Source organism: Musca autumnalis, unplaced genomic scaffold (assembly GCF_047663935.1).
Source record: "Musca autumnalis isolate F117 unplaced genomic scaffold, ASM4766393v1 scaffold_1, whole genome shotgun sequence".
In the NCBI taxonomy this organism is placed as follows: domain Eukaryota; kingdom Metazoa; phylum Arthropoda; class Insecta; order Diptera; family Muscidae; genus Musca; species Musca autumnalis.
Window position 1 is genome coordinate 170,933,792 of NW_027411644.1, and position 19,342 is coordinate 170,953,133.

At 38.2% G+C, this 19,342-nt stretch overlaps 1 protein-coding gene across 2 annotated transcripts in view; it reads right to left on the minus strand.

Moving 5' to 3' along the window:
- The window catches only part of Eip93F (Ecdysone-induced protein 93F), a 561,454-nt gene extending 542,331 nt beyond the window's left edge, over positions 1 to 19,123 (minus strand). Inside the window, exons 1-2 of one of the 2 annotated variants that reach the window (XM_073958915.1) lie at positions 18,724 to 19,074; positions 17,761 to 18,603 (exon numbers count right to left, since the gene is read on the minus strand). The gene's annotated coding sequence lies outside the window, so the exon portion shown is untranslated. Of the gene's footprint in view, positions 1 to 17,760 lie in introns of both variants that reach the window. The other variant, XM_073958914.1, reaches the window with a different exon arrangement.
- Positions 19,124 to 19,342: the final 219 nt, after the last annotated feature.

The window sequence follows — 19,342 nt, forward strand, 5'->3', positions numbered from 1 at the left end:
TTTATTTACACACCTGTTTATTTTCATTTTGGTATGTTCCAGTACTGCAAAAATCTACTAATTTTTACTATTTTTTCCGACAACATAAAGGAAAAATTGTTATTGTAGTAAAAATAAGTAGATTCTTGCAGTTTCTGGAACAGACCAAAGTTGTTAGAACTGTCGTCGTGATGTTGTCTTACATATCCTGCATATCAAACAACTAAAACTTCTAAACAATTGGTATTATATGAAGTCCCTTCTTGAAATTTGAAAAAAAAAGTCCGAAACGAAAAGGAACAAGAATCTGAAAATAAAGAAGAAAATGCTTTTGGAAAGAAACAATTAAAAATAAATTAATTTAGCATAAATGGTATTTTCCATAAAAAGTCTCTCCTCCCCGTTCGTTACATTTTGTTCTTAGAGATCCCTAAAGCAAGCCGGGTTGTAGATCCCTACATATTTCCGTCACTAAACAAAAGAGTATAAATTACCAAAATGTTGATATAAAATAACAAAATTATAAAATAAAAGTAATTTACGAAATAAAAATACTTAAAGGAGTGCATTTGGAGTCCATGTTGAAATCTGAACTGGTGATGGGAAGATAATTGAAAAAAACCTTTTGTAAGATGAAATAATATCAGTTGCGGAGAAAGGAGGAAGTAATCTTTTGCGTTGCAGCGGTGGTGATTGCATTGCAATTTTGGATGTAAACTTTTGAAAAACTAAACTGATAAATTAATTGTAGCTATTTCATGAATTCGTTTGAATTAATAAAGAGTTTTGTTTTTCATGAAAACCATATTTCAATACAGAATTTCCATTTTCCAAACAAGACATGAAAATTTCATGCCAAGGGGTTGGTGAAAATGACATGCCAAAGCATTGGTTAAAATGACATGTTAAAGCATGGGTGAAAATGACGTGTCAACGCATTGGTGAAAATGACATGTCAAATCATTGGTGGAAATGACATGCCAAAGCATTGGTGGAAATGACATGTCAACGCATTGGTTAAAATGACATGCTTAGGATCCAGAAAAGAACGTCATCTTTTGGGGTCCACGCTCATATAAAATTCATCGATGAAGATGCTAAAAAGATGACATGCTAGATCACTTGCACCCATGATTGAATGTCATCTTTGGCATCGAACATTTTGCTGGGATTTGTCATTGCGTTTGTAACACATGGAAATATTCACCCAATGAAGTCCGTATGTCCGTCCGTCTGTTGAAAACAAGATACAGCTCGCAATTTTTAGGATAGAGCTTTATTATTTGGTATGGAAGTTTCTATTACTCCTAGGATGTTTGGCATTGCAAATGGGCTATATCGGTACACGTTTTGATATAGCCCCCATTGAACGGTACCACCCGATTTTCGGTATTTTGAAGGTTTTAGCATCATTATCACACCGAAATGGCTGAAATTTGGTACTTAGTCTTAGTTGGGGGTTTAAAACTTTCCCCCAGAAATTTGTTGGTGTAGGTCTACGCCTTCATATAGCCCCCATAGGACGGTACCTCCCGATGTTCGTTATTTTGAAGGTTGTGGCCACAATAATCCACCAAAATGTGGTATAGGTCCACGCTTAGTATAGCCCCCATAGAACGTACCTCCTGATTTTCAGTATTTTGATGGTTGTGGCCTATATGTTCCTTAGAAATGGCTTAAATTTAGTATTTAGTCTTCATTTGGGATATTAAAAGTTCCATATGAAATTTGTCGGTATAGGTCCACGCCTTTGTATAGCCTCCATAGAACGGTATCTTGAAGGTTGTGGCCTCAATATTCCACCGAAGTGGCTGAAATTAGGTATTTGGTCTTTATTTGGGATATTAAACTTTCCATATGGAATTTGTCGGTATAGATCCACACCATCATATAGCCCCAATAGAACGGTACCACCCGATTTTCGGTATTTTGAAGGTTTTAGCATCATTATCACACCGAAATGGCTGAAATTTGGTACTTAGTCTTCGTTGGGGGTTTAAAACTTTCCCCCAGAAAGTTTTTGGTGTGGGTCTACGCCTTCATATAGCCCCCATAGAACGGTACCACCCGATTTTCGATATTTTGAAGGATTTAGCCTCATTCTTACTCTGCAATGACTGAAATTTAGCACTTGATCTTCATTGGATATAAAACTTTATCCCAGAAAATTGTCGGTATAGGTCCGCGCCTTCATGTAGCCCCCATAGAACGTTACCTCCCGAAATTCGGTATTTTGAAGGTTGTTGCCACAGCAGACCACCGAAATGGCTGAAATTTGTTATTTAGTCTTTGTTGGAGGTAAAAGCCTTTCTGACTGAAATTCGTTGGTATAGGTCCACGTTTCGATATATCCACCATAGAGCGGTACCTCCCGATTTCCGCCAGAAATTTGTAGGTATATATCGACGTTTTCATATAGCCCCCATGGAAGGGTATCTACAGAATTTCGGTATTTTGAGCGTTAGGCACATTGTTTTACCGGTATTTAGTCCGCTTCATAAAAGAGAAGAAACTATTTGTTCCATTTTACATCAATGCAACTCGTGTTGGAGGATATAACAAGTTCGGCCTGGCCGAACTTAATGCCGTTCTTACTTGTTATTGTTTTCTTCGACCTTTTATTTATATATTACTTTTCATTATAAATAATTTTCTACTAACATTAATTTTTATACCCTATACCACAATGTGGAAAAGGGTATTATAAGTTTGTTTTGGTAAAAAGGCATGTAAGACCGCGAAATATTCGTCGGAGACCCCCAATGTGGTATACCAATCTTCATATCTCGACGAGATAAAGCGATTTTGAGATGTGTGTCTGTCCGTCCGTCCGTCCGTCTGATGATCTGATATTATTTAGCTGGTGAAATGTACCATACCTTTTGTATGAAAAATATAAAAAATTTATTTTTGGTCGATATTTTAATTCCTTGAGGACATACATATATATTTCGCAAAGTTACATACATATGAAAAAAAACTACTGACCTTTCCTCTGATGTCAATTGCAATAAAGTGTTTGCTAGATAACGGGAATACAGCCTAATATATAATGGGTTCTGTGTAGAGAACCACATTTTTATCCCATGCTACATATTGTCTCTCCAAAAGTTTATGTAACACCACGAAATATTCGTCCTAGCCCCTTATTTGGTATGCCAAAATTCATATCTCGACGAGATAAAGCGATTTAGCGATGTGTGTCCGTCCATTAAAAATTGTAAACAATTAAACAATTATGGCCCGATTGTAACGAATTTTTTAAGGAGGTTGGGTTCGGGCCAGAGTAGAAATTATTAGTTTTTGGTGATGATCGTGAAATGTTCAGGGGATGAAATGGACCAAAAATAAAATTTTAACCAATTTTGTAGCGGCTCTGTAGGTCAAAATAATAACCCGCAAAATTTTAAACAAAGTTTGAGTTTATGATGAAGAAGAAGCGTACAAACCAACGTGAAGATCAGATAATACTTAGCGGTTAAATGTTCTGAAACTTTTGTGTGAAATTTGTAAAAATTTCAATAACGTAGCGGTTAAACAACGGAAGTAGTAGTACTACATAAGTGGCTTTCATTACATTTTAGTTTGTGTGAACTAAATTTTCCTTTCCTGCTAAAAAAATGTCTTTGTCATGCTAGATAACTTTTTGGTTTTGGTCATAAGTATTATACATTACATCTCTGATATTTGATAATTAAATTTTCACAATCATTGGAAAGAAGTTCCGTGGAGAGCGATTGTCCAGGGATAGTGGTATAGGGTATCCCATGGTCGGCTCCGTCCGACTATAGACTTTTCTTACTTGTTTATATTTAAATTACTACCTTCCAAAAAATTATTTTGTTTACGGAAATCTCCGATAAGAAAAATCTTCAAAAACTGGTTTCATTGATTGTGACATATTCTTCCTCATTTCACATTTGGATTTTTTACGTTTTAATTAACTTAAAAAATAAAATATGTTATTCTTAACATTGAATGTATTATGATGATTCATAAATATGTCCAAATGAATTATAACAAAAAGAAACCGCTAAGCAGATAACAATTTTCCAGCGTCATCTTTTCTTTTGTCAGTTCTGTGGTGGTCGGCCGGTCATCTTCTTTGTGCTGTCACCTTAGATTTATCCATTCTGGTCTGGTCAGGCACATTAAAATTATAGAATTTTTTTAAGCAGAAATAACAGCCAGACCCCCTTACTAAGACAAAACAGCACACATAATTTAGCCACTTGCGACATGTCCTTGTCAAGAGCCAGCAGCTTTTGTAAGTTGTCAACTGTTGGAAGACATTTGCTCATTCGGCTTTTTGCGTTTTTTTTTTTAGTTCCCCATTCGTTTACAGATCAACTAAAGAAATTTAGAATTTCTAAATGTTGTTGCTCTTGTTTTTTGCGTTAGAAAAACAATAGACGTTTGAAAAAAAAGAAAAATATTACAGAACACGAGAAATAGACTTCCTTGTTTCAGCTGTACAATTGCAGTTGTAGTTTTTAATGGCAAATGATACATATAGATAGTTGGATGATAAAAAAATCGCTAAAAAATTCCACTGAAAATAAGAACAACTGACATCATGAATGTCAATGCTAACATATATGAAATTTATCAAATAAATATGGGTTACCCATACACCCATATTTTTTTTTTTTTTTTAACAAGAAACCTAATTAAATTTAGAATATTTTTCAAACTGTTAAAAAGGAAATACCTAAAGCGACAGACTGGGTGACGTAGGGGATGGAAGATACAAAGGAACGGTCCTGACCGGCTTTAACATCGCAAAGCCCAGGATTTATCTTGGTCGCTCTTTCATCTCAAGTGGACACTGACCTCCCCACAGTGTCACTTGGAGAGCTGCCTTTAACACCCGTTAAAGGTAGTGAGATAACATGTGCCGCGCCTTCACCCATAAGAACGTTAAAAACTTGAGTTTGGGCGTCGGGTTAGTAACCCTCCCCTTAGAAAAAACAAACCCCTCTAAAGTTGACGAACCCCGCAAACGTTTTAAGGACCATGATCTGTGAATCTGCACCTGGAATGTTCGCACACTTTATAGAGAAGGTGCAGTTTACGCATTGAAAAGTGCAAGGCCGACATTACTGACATACAGGAAATACGATGGATTGGAAAAGGCGTCACAACAACACCTAAAGGTGACGCACTGTATTATAGCTGTCATGACACAAAGCATGAGTTTGGTTGCGGGTTTGTGTTGGTCGGAGGTTAAAACATCTGGTCTCCAGCTTCACCCCAGTGAATGAAAGACTCGCTGCAATTCGATTAAAAGCAAAATTCTTCAACATCAGCTTTATTTGCGCTCATGCTCCGACTGAAGACAAGGACGAACAGACCAAAGATATATTTTACAAGCGCTTAGAAGAAACTTATGACCGTTGCCCTGCCCATGACATTAAAATTATTCTAGGCGATTTTAATGCCAAAATTAGAAAAGAGAATATTTTGGCCAAACAGTCGGGAAATTCAATCTCCACAGTGAAACATCTGACAAGATTTAAGCATCTTGATATTCACCTGGCTGTCTCCACATCAAAGAACAAGTAATCAAATTGATCTCTACAATCAGTAGCAACGCGTAACGCACGAGAGAGGTATCGGGAGAAAAGGAGAGAGCAGAAACGTCTTTTCCGCAACAAAAAGAGAGAAATGGAAAGACGGGAGTGTGAAAAAATCGAGATGTACAGGAGCCAGAATAAAGTCCGAAACTTCTACAAAAGAGTGAAACATCAAACTGATGGCTTTGGTACAGGCACATCCTCCTGTAGAGACCAGCAAGGTAATTTGGTAACTGATACCGATAGTGTGCTCAGGATATGGAAAGAACATTCCTCCAAACTGTTGGTATCCGATAGCAAAGACGGCGAAGATACCACAGATCCAATCCCAGAAAAAGGTATTGAATGTATACCGCCCAGCCAAGATGAGGTAAAGACAGCAATAAGTCGGCTGAAGAATAATAAGGCAGCACAAGCCGATGGCTTACAAGCCGAGCTGTTCAAAACAGGAGGCGACACGCCGATAAGGTGTATTCATCACCTAGTTAGCACCATCTGTCAGGAAGAAGTAGTACCGGACGATTGGAACCTGAGCATCCTGTGCCCAGTCCACAAGAATGGAGATAAGACTGTATGCTCTATCTATAGGGGCATAAGTATTCTCCCTATTGCCTACAAGATCGTGTCAGGGATATTGTGCGAACGACTAAAGCCTATGGTCAACGAGATAATTGGACCATACCAATGCGGCTTTAGACCTGGCAAGTCCACCCTTGACCAGATATTTACCCTGCGGCAAATCCTGGAGAAGACCCAAGAGATGCAGATCGACACCTACCACCTTTTTGTCGATTATAAAGCAGCCTTCGACAGCCCGCTGCGTTCACAGGTATTCCAAGCCATGTCTGAATTTGGTATCTCCGCAAAGCTCATCCGGCTTTGTAAAATGACTTTAACTGACACGAGGTCCTCAGTTAAAATAGGAAAGAACCTCTCCGAAGAGTTTGGTACCAAAAGAGGTTTCAGACAAGGAGACAGCCTTTCGTGTGACCTCTTCAACATCCTGCTAGAAAAGGTAATACGAGAGGCCAACGTCAAAAAAGTGGCACAATCTACACCAATAGTCCCATGTTACTTGCTTATGCTGATGATATAGACATCATGGGCCGATCAGTAAAAGAAGTAACTGATACCTTTATAAAGGTCGAAGGAGAATCTGCTAAAGTGGGTCTGGTGGTAAACGGTGAGAAGACCAAGTTGATGGTGTCGACGCGCAATGCGTCCATTGAGATTGGAGCAACTGTTGAAGTTGGTTCCTATAATTTTGAGGTAGTAAAAGATTTCGTATACCTCGGCACCGCCGTAAACACAACAAACGACATCAGTTGTGAAATAGAAAGAAGAATTGTATTGGCCAACAGATGCTACTTTGGTTTAAGTAAGCAGTTTAAAAACAAAGTCACATCTCGTCAAACAAAAATAACGCCCTACAAAACACTGATACTACCCGTGCTGATGTATGGCTCCGAAGCCTGGATACTTGCGCAAGCAGACATGGCAGTGCTTGGTGTGTTTGAGAGAAAAATTCTTCGAAAGATCTACGGACCAATCTGCGTTGACGGTGAATATCGACGTCGCATGAACCACGAGCTGTATCTGCTATACAACGACATCAATATTGTTAAACGTATCGAGATGCAGCGATTGCGTTGGCTAGGCCATATCATGAGAATGAGCGATGATGAACCCGCTAAAAAGGCGTATAATTACGGACCGCTTGGCGGTGCACGCAGAATTGGCAGGCCAAGGAATATATGGCGCAAACAAGTGGATGATGAAATGAAAAGGCGCGGTATTCCAGAGTGCGAAGCAACAAATAGAGAGGAATGGAGATCTCTTCTTAGTTCGGCCTATAGAACAAATGTTCTGTAATGGGCCAGCTAAGTAAGTAAGTAAAGGACTTCGTCTACCTCGGCACCGCCGTAAACACAACCAACAACATCAGGTGTGAAATACGAAGAAGAATTGTGTTGACCAACAGATGCTACTTCGGGCTGAGTAAGCATTTTAGGAATAAAGCCACATCTCGTCAAACAAAAACAACGCTTTACAAAACACTGATACTACCCGTGCTGATGTATGGTTCAGAAGCCTGGGTACTTGGGCAAGCAGACATGGCAGTGCTTGGTGTGTTTGAGAGAAAAATTCTTCGAAAGATCTATGGATCAATCTGCGTTGACGGTGAATATCGACGTCGTATGAACCACGAGCTGTATCTGATATACATCGAAATCAGTATAGATAAACGTATCGAGATGTAACGATCCATCACATTGTATAGGGGCAACCTATGAATTGCATGATTTTTTAGTTAATAATGAAAAGTAACTGCTGGTCCTATAAGAAATTATCCTACATTTTATGTGTAGTTGATATTCTACTCAATAGTTTCTGACACCGGACACATAAATACGTCCGTGAACACACATGCATCATAAACATGCGTTCTGTTGTACGTCTTCAGCATTGTGTTTAAATTGCGTTACTACTTTTTTAATGGTCTTAAAAACAATGTTGTTGCAAGTGTTTTGGGGGACAATATCCATTTAGCAAATTTTGTACTGCCAACAATGTATCGAATAACAATTGTTGGTTTACACCTTTGTCAAAAACATCTTTTAATGGTTAAATAACAGAAAATAATAACGTAATGTGACATATTGGATTTAAAGGAAAATGTATGTACGTTAGGGTTATGACATTTTGCCATTCTCAAAATTATTTCCTGTAGCAGAAATGAATCAAAGTTTGCTATTAGTGAACAAAATAATGTTTATTCCATTTAAATAAAAAAAACGCCATGCACAAACCACTTTATAATTTTGTGAAAAAAAAATTAAATTTTTCTTTTTTAATCATATAAACTCAAAACGGAAATAGCGTCAAGTCTTATAACATTCAGGAAAAGCCAAATCACCCAAGAACAAGATGAGAAATTGATCATAGAAATCGATGAACATCTTTGTTTTTTAATTAGAATTAGGTGAAGGTTTCTCACTTTGAATCGATTGTATCTCTTTGCATAAAACGTTGACGATTTCTTTTTGATTCTCACAACTGTAAAGAAATTATTAATAGTACCAAAAAGCAAGAGCGAGCATAAATCAACAGGTATTACAAGAAGCCTTGTTACAAGTTCAAAGCTGTCGTCCCACAAAGCATTAACGGTGTGCTTCCAACTTTCCGTTAGGGGCATTAAAATCCCAACCCCTTGCCAGTCAGGAATCCATAAAGCTATCTACAAGGAAGCTACTCTGCTGAGGGAGAAGTGGAGCATCCACCTTGACGATAAATACCTTGAGAACTTTAAATATCAGACCGTGGTCCTCAAGAATGAATTTAAAGAAATTATGTTGACTGCGCTCAAACTGAAAGAAGAGAAATTTCAAACAATCACATAAGTCTCCAGAATGTTGCAGATGAGTTCAACCCCTGCGGATCAATTCCCAGCAAACCAATCGTACTGACATCGTAACGAAATCGGAACAAAATTCGGACGCTACGTCCAATGTCGGATTCGAAATCCTAACGATATCTTAACAAAAGTTGTATGAAGTGGTTGACATAATTTCGGAACGAAATGTCGGAGTGAAATCGAATCGATTTCGTTCAGAATTCGGAACGAAATCGGAAGAAAATCCTTGGGAAATTCGGAATGCTATTTCTTTTCTCCGAATTTTCGTACATATTTCTGAACGATTTCGGAATAATGTCGTACTAAAATCTGAGGTAACTTCCGAATCTTCGTAAAGATTTCTGAACGATTTTGGAATAATATCGTATGAATATCGAAGGAACAATTTTTCTCTGACGCCTCTTTTTATACCCTCCACCATAGAATGGAGGGTATATTAAGTTTGTTTTCTGTTTGTAACGCATTGAAATAATTCTTGATCAGGGTAAAATTCTAAGTCGATCTAGCCATGTCCGTCCGCCTGTGGTAATCACTCTAGCATCCACAAAAATGAAGACAGGACGCCGAAATTTTGGGAAGATGCGTATTTTGTTTGCCGACACGTCAAGTTCGAAGATGGGCTATATCGGTCCATGTTTTGATATAGACCCCATATAACGGTACCTCCCGCTTTTCTGTATTTTGAGGATTTTAGCTACAATTTTTAACCGAACTAGCTGTATTTTGACATTTGAGGTTCTAAGTGGCCACGAAACTTCTCCACCAAACATCGTTAACATAGGTCCATGTTTTGGTATAGCCCTCATATAACGGTACCTCCCCATTTTCTGTATTTTGATTATTTTAGCTACAATTTTTAGCCGAACTAGCTGTAATTTGACATTTGAGGTTTTCAGTGGCCACGAAACTTCTCAGCCAAGAATCGGCAATATGGGTCTTATTTTGGTATTGCCCCCATATAACGCTACCTCCCGATTTTCGGTAGTTTGAGGATTTTAGCTAAAATTTTTGTCCGAACTACCTGCAATTTAACGTTTAAGGTTCCCAGAGGTCAAAAAATATCTCCACCAAAAACCGTTAACATAGGTCCATGTTTCGGTATTTGGAGGATTTTAGCTAGATTTGTTGACCGAACTATCTGTAATTTGACGTTTGAGGTTCTCAGAGACCACAAAATGTCTCCACCAAAAATTGTCATCATAGGTCCATGTTTCGGTATAGCCCCCATATAACTTTAGCTACAATTTTTGACCGAAGTATTTGCAATTCGACATTTGAGGATCCCCGTGATCACAAAACTGCTCAACCAAAAATTATACACATAGGTCCACACTTTGATTTATCCCCATATAAGGTTGCCAACCGATTGAAGACATGTCACATAATATCTCCGCCTCAAATTGTGGACAGGATAGAAAATAATTATTCCACTGACCTTCCCGTGGTGTCACCTGGGGAGCTGCCTTTAACATTCGTTAAAGGTAGCGAGCTAACCTGTGCCGCGCGTTCACAATAAGAACGTTAAAAACTTGGGTTTGGGCATAGGGTAAGTAACCCTCCCCTAGAAGAAGCAGCCTACCATGAAAAAAACTAAAGAAAAGATAAACAAACACCTCTAAAGTTGACGAACCCCGAAAAAGTTTTAAGGACCATGATCTGCGAATCTGCACCTGAAATGTTCGCACTCTTTATAGAGAAGGTGCAGTTTACGCATTGGCAGATGTACTTGAAAAGTACAAGGCCGATATTACTGCCATACAGGAAATACGATGGATTGGGAAAGGCAACACCTAAAAGTGACGCAACAACAACACCTAAAAGTGACGCACTGTATTATAGCTGTCATGACACAAAACATGAGTTTGGTTGCGGATTTGTAGTTGGTCGGAGGTTAAAACATCTGGTCTCTAGCTTCACCCCAGCGATTAAAAGCAACATTTTTCAACATCAGCTTTATTGGCGCTCATGCTCCCACTGAAGACAAGGACGAACAGACCAAAGATATATTTTACGAGCGCTAAGAAGAAACTTATGACCGTTGCCTTGCCCATAACATTAAAATTATTCTAGGCGATTTTAATGTCAAAATTGGAAAGGAGAATACCTTTGGCCAAATAGTCGGGAAATTCAGTCTCCACAGTGAAACATCTGACAATGTTATGGGGCTGATAAACTTTGCAGCTCCAAACAACATGGTAGTTAGCAGTACCAGATTTAAGCATTGCAACCTAGCTGTCTCCTGATCAAAGAAAAGGTAATCAAATTGATCATCTTGTGATAGATGGAAGCCATTCATCGAGCGTGTTGGATGTGCGATCGTTCCGAGAAGCAAACATAGATTCGGACCACTTCCTTGTAGCAGCAAAGGTACGTACCCGTCTAAACGTTGCAAATAAAGCACGAACAGATACAACGCGGAAGTTGGACATCGGTAAGGTCCAAACACAACAGATATCCAATGTTCCACTCAACTAACACAATTGCTTAATGGAAGCCCTCCTCTTTCCGATAACACATCAGCACACTGGCAAAATATTGTTCACTCCATTCAAACAGCCGCAAAATCCATACTTGGACACCAGGGACCTCCACCAAAGAATCCATGGTATGACCAGGAGCGTCGTGCTGCTACTGAAGAGCAAAATGAGGCATATAGGGCTACTCTACAATCAGTAGCAACGCGTAGCGCACGAGAGAGGTATTGGGAGAAAAGGAGAAAGGAGAAACTTTTTTCCGCAGGAAAAGAGAGAAATGGAAAAGCGGGAGTGTGAAAAATCGAGATGTACAGAAGCTAGAATGAAGTCCGAAAGTTCTACCAAAGAGTGAAACATCAAACTATTGGCTTTGTTACAGGCACATCCTCCTGTAGAGGCCAGCAAGGTAATTTGGTAACTGATACAGATAGTGTGCTCAGGATATGGAAAGAGCATTTTTCCAAAATGTTGGTATCTGATGGTCGCGAAGTCGACGAAGATACCACAGATCCAATCCCAGAAGATGGTATTGAATGTATACCGCTCAGCCCAGATGAGGTGAAGACAGCCATAAACCGGCTGAAGAATAATAAGGCAGCAGGAGCCGGCGGCTTACCAGCCGAGCTGTTCAAAACTGGAGGCTATACATTGATATAGTGTATTCATCAGCTAGTTAGCACCATCTGGCAGGAAGAACGAGTACCCAACAATTGGACCTTGAGCATCCTGTGCCCTATCCACTAGAAGGGAGATAAGACTGCATGCTATAACTATAGGGGCATAAGTCTTCTTCCAATTGCCTAGAAGATATTGTCAGCGATATTATGCGAACGACTAAAGCCTATGTTCAATGAAATAATTGGACCATACCAATGCGGCTTTATACCTGGCAAATCCACAATTTACCAGATATTTACCCTGCGGCAAATCCTGGAGAAGACCCAAGAGATGCAGATCGACACCTACCAACTTTTTGTCGATTAAACTGTGCAGCAGCATTTTTGGGGGGTGGAAAATTTCATTTGGAGATGAAAGCCCTTGATGAGTATACCAAGAACCCAAAAGGAAATTTTCGCCATAGGTCAAGTTTCTGAGATATCGCGCGATGAAGTTTTTGATTTTTTTCTATAATACTTGGGAAAATAGCTCCATATCTCTGTTTGTCGTTGTTGTAGCATCGTTTTGAGGCGACATGTCTTCAGTGAAATCGATTGGCGAATCTTTTTGTAGAACTTTTCATTCTTCTAACTCAATGCCTTTCATGTCCTTTTCGTCCTTTATTTCTTGAACCGTAGTGAAAGTATCACAAGATGGGATTTTTCAGCGTTCACATATTCTACAATAATGTTGCTCAGAAGATTTTAGGTACGGTTCTCTTTGACAACTATTCGATTTTGTCCCGTTTTCATTGTCATTTTTGATATTTATTCGGACTTGGTTGAGAATTAAACTATGTTTTGTTTTTCTGTATATTCGTTATTTGTTATGTATAGGTATGTAGACATAACAATTGGTTATTGATTATGTAGACATCTGGGGTAGTGTTGGGCAATCTCGTTCATTGAGCGGATCGATCTTTTTCATTCCGTTCACCAAAAAGATCCGGGTACTTTACTTCGTTCGTTGGCTCTTTTTCGTTCAACAATACATTTGACTTTATTATTTTCTTTTGAAGTCGTTCGTTCTCCGCTGCATATGACTCCGTCGTTCTTTTCACCGAATCGTTCTTTTGAAAATGTTCGTTCACGAATGACACAACTGTTGTGTTACTTGCTTGTTTGTGTGCTAATGGGGGTGGTTTTGTTTCTGAACGTAGTGGTGGTGGTTTTGATATGAAAGAACCAGATGAACGAATGATGCAAAAGAAAGATATGACCGAGATGTGCTACTGAATGAGGTGAGTTACTGAGCGAGAGTAGCTCTCTGAATCATTGTTTGTTTTGTGTGGAAATTTGTGCTGCTTCCGCTAACGCAGCGTTTGTTTAGAGTTTGACTGCAAAACCAATGCTGCTAATTTTGTAAGCAGCAATGACTCGTCCATCGGGGATCTAAATGAACGATATAAAAGAATGAGCTGGATACGGATCCGTTCGTTCTTTTCACGGAATCGTTCCTTTGAGCCGGTTCGTTCATGAACGACGCAACTCTAATCTGGGGTGCTTCTGAAATATTTACCACAAATAGATCTTGTAATGGGAAACACGTTAATAACAAATTTTCTTGGAGGATAGATCCGGTTATCACAATTTTTGAACCGGATATTCTGACATTAAAACCGATTTTTGAACCGGATTTAACTCAGAAGTTTGACCTACGGCAGAACTGTCCTTCCGGGTTCATCACGTTATATTCATCGACATTCATCGCCAAAAAGAATTTTTCACTCCCCAGCCTTTGATCTCCATATTTGCGCGTACTGATAATTTTCCTTAAAATCGGTTTAAGAAAACGGGTTTTTTGTTCTAGAACTGTAACTAACAAAGTATTTATAAGCGAATTAATTTAATTTGATTGACAACTCTATAAGCTTTTTAATGGTAAACATATAAGTTTAATCGGTTACTTAAATCCGGTTCAAAAATCGGTTTTAATGTCAGAATATCCGGTTCAAAAATTGAGATAACCGGATCTATCCTCCAAGAAAATTTGTTATTAACGTGTTTCCCATTACAAGATATATTTGTGGTAAATATTTCAGAAGCACCCCAGATGTCTACATAAGCAATAACCAATTGTTATGTCTACATACCTATACATAACAAATAACGAATATACAGAAAAACAAAACAAAGTTTAGTTCTCAACAAAGTCCGAATAAATGTCAAAAATGACAATGAAAACGGGACAAAATCGATTAGTTGTCAAAGAGAACCGTACCTGAAATCTTCTGAGCAACATTTTTGTAGAATATGTGGATGCTGAAAAATCCCATCTTGTGGTACTTTCACTACGGTTCAAGAAATAAAGGACGAAAAGGACATGAAAGGCATTGAGTTAGAAGAATGAAAAGTTCTACAAAAAGATTCGCCAATCGATTTCACTGAAGACATGTCGCCTCAAAACGATGCTACAACAACGACAAACAGAAATATGGATCTATTTTCCCAAGTATTATAGGAAAAAAATCAAAAACTTCATCGCGCGATATCTCAGAAACTTGACCTATGGCGAAAATTTCCTTTTGGGTTCTTGGTATATTCATCAAGGGCTTTCATCTCCAAAAGAAATTTTCCACCCCCCAGACTTTGAGTTCCATTTTGTGTCACAGTGTTATAAGACAGCCTTTGACAGTCCCCTACGTTCAAAGCTATTCCAAGCCATGTCTGAATTTGGTATCCCTGTAAAGCTCATTCGGCTTTGTAGAATGGCATTAACTGATACTTGGTCCTCGGTTAAAATAGGAAAGAACCTCTCCGAAGAGTATAGTACCAAGATATCGTGCTAAATTTCTGTGCAAGACCAAGCGTGATTTGATGAGTTTTAGTGCTTCATAAACTTAAAAAACGTCTTTGATGATAAATATCAAACTTTTAGTAATCGAGCTCTAACTCGTTGAATTTTAGATATACATATCGCCATGAAAATTTGGCACAGATATGGTAGAAATGGTAGAAAAAATAGAAATTGCTAACACAGAAAACGTAGTTTTTGACTTATGCCACTCTTTGAGTAAATGAGCGATATGTCCATATTTTGGTATAGGCTCCAAATGACGGTGCTCCCAGATTACAGTTTGTAATTAAATTTGTCATTCTGTTTATAACACATCGAAATATTCATCGGAGACCCTATAAGGATATATAATCTTGATCAGCATAAAATTCTAAGTCGATATAATCAGCTGCTTCCGTTCGTATGTCTGTTGAAATCAAGATACAGCTCGTAATATTTAGGACGGTATTATTCCTAGGATATTTGGTATTGAAAATGGGCTAGATCGGTCTACGTTTCGATATAGCCCTCATAGAACTGTAACTTCCGATTTTCGGTTCTTTTTTGGTATTGAAAATGGGCTACATCGGTCTACGTTTTGATATAGCCCTCATAGAACGGTAACTTCCGATTTTCGGTATTTTGAAGGTTGTGACCTCATTATATCCCGGAAATTACTGATATGTTGCATTTAGTCTTCGTTGGAGTAGACAACATTCCACCTGAAATTTGTTCGTATAAGACACATCTTTATGTGGCTCCCATAAACGGAATTTGTCGATTTTCAGTATTTTGAATATCAATATCCCACCTAATTGGCTAAAATTTACTATTTAAGCTTCGTTGAAAGTATACAACTTTCCACCTAAAATTTGTCGGTATAGGTCCACGTTTTTATATAGCACCCATAGATCCGTTAACCGGGAGGTATCGGTATTTTGTAGGTTCTAGCCATATAGTCTTACCGAAAAGGCCGAAATTTGGTACTAGGTCTTCTTTGGGACTACAAAACTTTCACCCAGAAATTTGTCAGTATAAGTCCACGTTTTGATATAGCCCGCATTGAACTGTTAATCCCGATTTTCGGAATTTTTAAGTTTTAGTCACATTGTCTTACCGAAAAGGCTGAAATTATGTATTTGGTCTTCGTTGAGGCTATAAAACTTTCCCGCTGAAATTTTTCGGTATAGGTCCACGTTTTGATATACCCCCATAGAATGGTACCTCCCGATTTTCGGTATTTTGAAGGTTTCACCGATATTATCTTACCGAAATGGCTGAAATTAAGTACGTGGTCTTCTTTGACCCAGCAATTTCTTAGTACAGGTCAACGTTTTGATATAGGCCCCGCAGAGCGGATACTCCATAGGTTTCAGCCGAAATATCTGAAATTTGGTACTTGGTCTTTCTTGGATCTACAAAACATTCCCCCAATATATTTCTCAGTATATACCCATGATATAGCTCGCATAGAACTGAACCTCCCAATTTTCGGTAAGTAAAAGATCTTACCCACATTATCTCACCGACATGGCTGAAATTTGATATTTGGTCTTCTGTAGGGCAGAACATTTCGCCAGGTTTTTTTAGTATGTGTTCACGTTTTGATGTACCCCCCATAGAACGGTAACTCCCCGTTTTAGGTATTTTGAAGGTCGTAACCACGTTTTCTTACAGAAATGTGTTGCAGATATTTATCGGTATAGGTCCACCGATAGGTTGTAGAAAACCTCCATGCAGAAAATGATCTATATGGCTTCATATTTTATTATATTCCAAACATGAAATACATCAAGATTTTACCTATTTTTAAAGTTGTACATGCATTGCCTAAATGGAATAACAGGAATGACATAGTATTTCGGATTCTGATTAGACAGAAAACATCGATGTATCATTGGTATTATACCTTATTTAAAAGAAAGTGATATTCTTTAGTTAGGACGGCGAAAAGTACTTAGTACTTTCATAAACGAAGGAAACTAAAAGTTCTATTTTACTCCAATACAACTCGTGGTAGAGGATATAAGAAGTTCGGCCTGGCCAAAATTAAAGCAGTTTTTACTTGTGTGTCATTATTTTTCTGTCAGAGGCTGGCAGATTATATACTCCAAATTGCATGTGCGATTCGTTACTTCTCACTTGCTTATTCAGTTTTCACTTTCCTGTTTTCACCTCCATATCACCATTCTTGAGAGAATTCTCCCTTGTCCCTTCCGGGATGTTTGTAGAACAATTATTATTATTATAATTATATATCACCATTGTTTAGCAGATTTGCACGATCAACGTAATGGACCAAAGGTTTTGAGCAAAGGTGTCATTGTTTCGGTATTTGATTGTTATCTCAGCTTCCATAAAAAAACTCGATATACCACAACCAATCCTACAACATTGTGATGTAGGGCACCTAAAGATATACATATGTTCGCTACGATACTTAACAAAAATTACCACCACAACTATTTTCTAAAAATTTCGAGAAGACTAATAGGTTTGGTCACTGGTCAAAATTAATTATTTTGAACAGCACACCCCTGTCAAACTATTTTTCGCCATAGTCAAACAATTTGTTATCGCGTCATTAAGAAGGCATATAATAAAATATGAGAGTTTATTTATATGTATGTATATATGCACATGTGTATGTGTGAGAGAGAATGTAAATAATCCCTCAGTGCTATTTGAGATTCACGGAATTGAGTCGACAAAAACACTATTAATGTCAATTAAACTAGTAATTATCATAGTGTGCGAATTAATAAAAAACACAGCTTTTTTAGAGAGAGAGAGACAGACCATAGAAAACTCATGCAAATAACCAACAACAAAAATACTCACCAATACACAGAAATATAAGTTTAAAAAATATTCTCCTTCTTACCTTTCTTGAGAGATGTTGGGGTTTTTTGCGACCAAACGAATTCACTCAAATCAAATGCAATTTATTTTCCTTTTGTTCTTGTTTTAACTCAATTCCGAGCGTAAGTTGCACTTGCACCAACATTCATTCACTCTGAGATTAATGCAACACACTCAGTTTGTTGCTTTTTTTTTTTATTATTTATTTTATTCTACTTTTTATGCTGATATTTTGCCTCACCAAAAGAAGGGAAGTTCAAAAGAACGCACACTTTTTTACGAGAGGTTGGTTATAAGAACCACCCTTTACCGCACTTGCAAAAACAACGATGCCTTGTGACGATGCATTCAAACCAACCGACGAACCATCCAACATGAACACTGTTGAGACCGAGTACCGAATGTCAAGAAAGATGTAAAAAATAGAATTGGAATTAAAAAACGCATACGCTCCCACTCTCGCACAAATACACTGGCACTTGCCGCCTAGAACAAGCTCAAACCGAGAGCTATGAAACAATGCAAAAACGCAATCTCTTGTACTGACTGGCGTTATTCTTACAACTTAACCGCACGTTGTTGCGGTGTTGATGATGATGATGGTGGTAGTGTTTAGTTTATGACGTTGACATAACGTCGTACAACGTACGTCGTATGATTCCCCAAACCAAAATGTTGCTCAGGCGTCAGTCATTGAAGTTCATCATTCGAGTATGGTGGCGTTGGTGGGGCTGCTGGCCGTTGCAACTCAGAAGCTGTTGTGTTGTCCAGCAATGTCTCTTTGGCCGGTTAATTCGTATTGGTGGGGGAGAATTAGTTAGTTAGCCACAAAAATAGGAAAAACACCAAAATGTCAGAAAACAAACTGAAAATAAATATTTTTTATATTTAAACGAGATTTGTGGTCTACCGAACCAACCAACAAAGAAAACAAAACACTCCGACCGATTTCAATAGAAAACAACGAATTTTTAAGATACTCTACCGCGTATGGAGAAGACGTAATGTTGTGATGTGACGTGACGTGAAGTGACGAAACGAGTCGGGATGAGACAAAAAAACAGAACAGAACGACAAACAATGCCAGAACGTAGCTCAACGTGCACGAATGCAACTGAATAGCAAACTGAGCTCATTGCCTCGTTGCACATGCACTTTTCGTCGTCGAAGTTGTGTTTTGGTTTGCTTTTTTAATATTTTTTTATATTTTTTTTTTGTTTCGACGTTCTCGACGCTGTTGGTTTTTTTCCTTTTTGCCTTTGGTCGAACTTTTCATTTCATACAACCGTCGTCTGTCTGTTTTACTCAGTCGGGTTGGCGAGCTGGCTGGCTGACTGGCTCTTTAGCCGGCAACAGTGTGTTAGTGTAGTTATTCTCCATTACACAGCCAGGCTAACTGACACTTCTCAAATTCAATTGGCGTTGTAAAAAAACAACACCACACATTCATACTTATAAACTGTCGTCTCTTTGCGAATTAAACAGTGACAAAATATTGAGTATTAAAATAACTCAAAAAAACTCATGATAAACCCAGATCCCCTGTCTCGCCTGCCGCCGAATAGTTTTGTTGGTTTGCTCTATAACAGAAGTCAATTAAATTT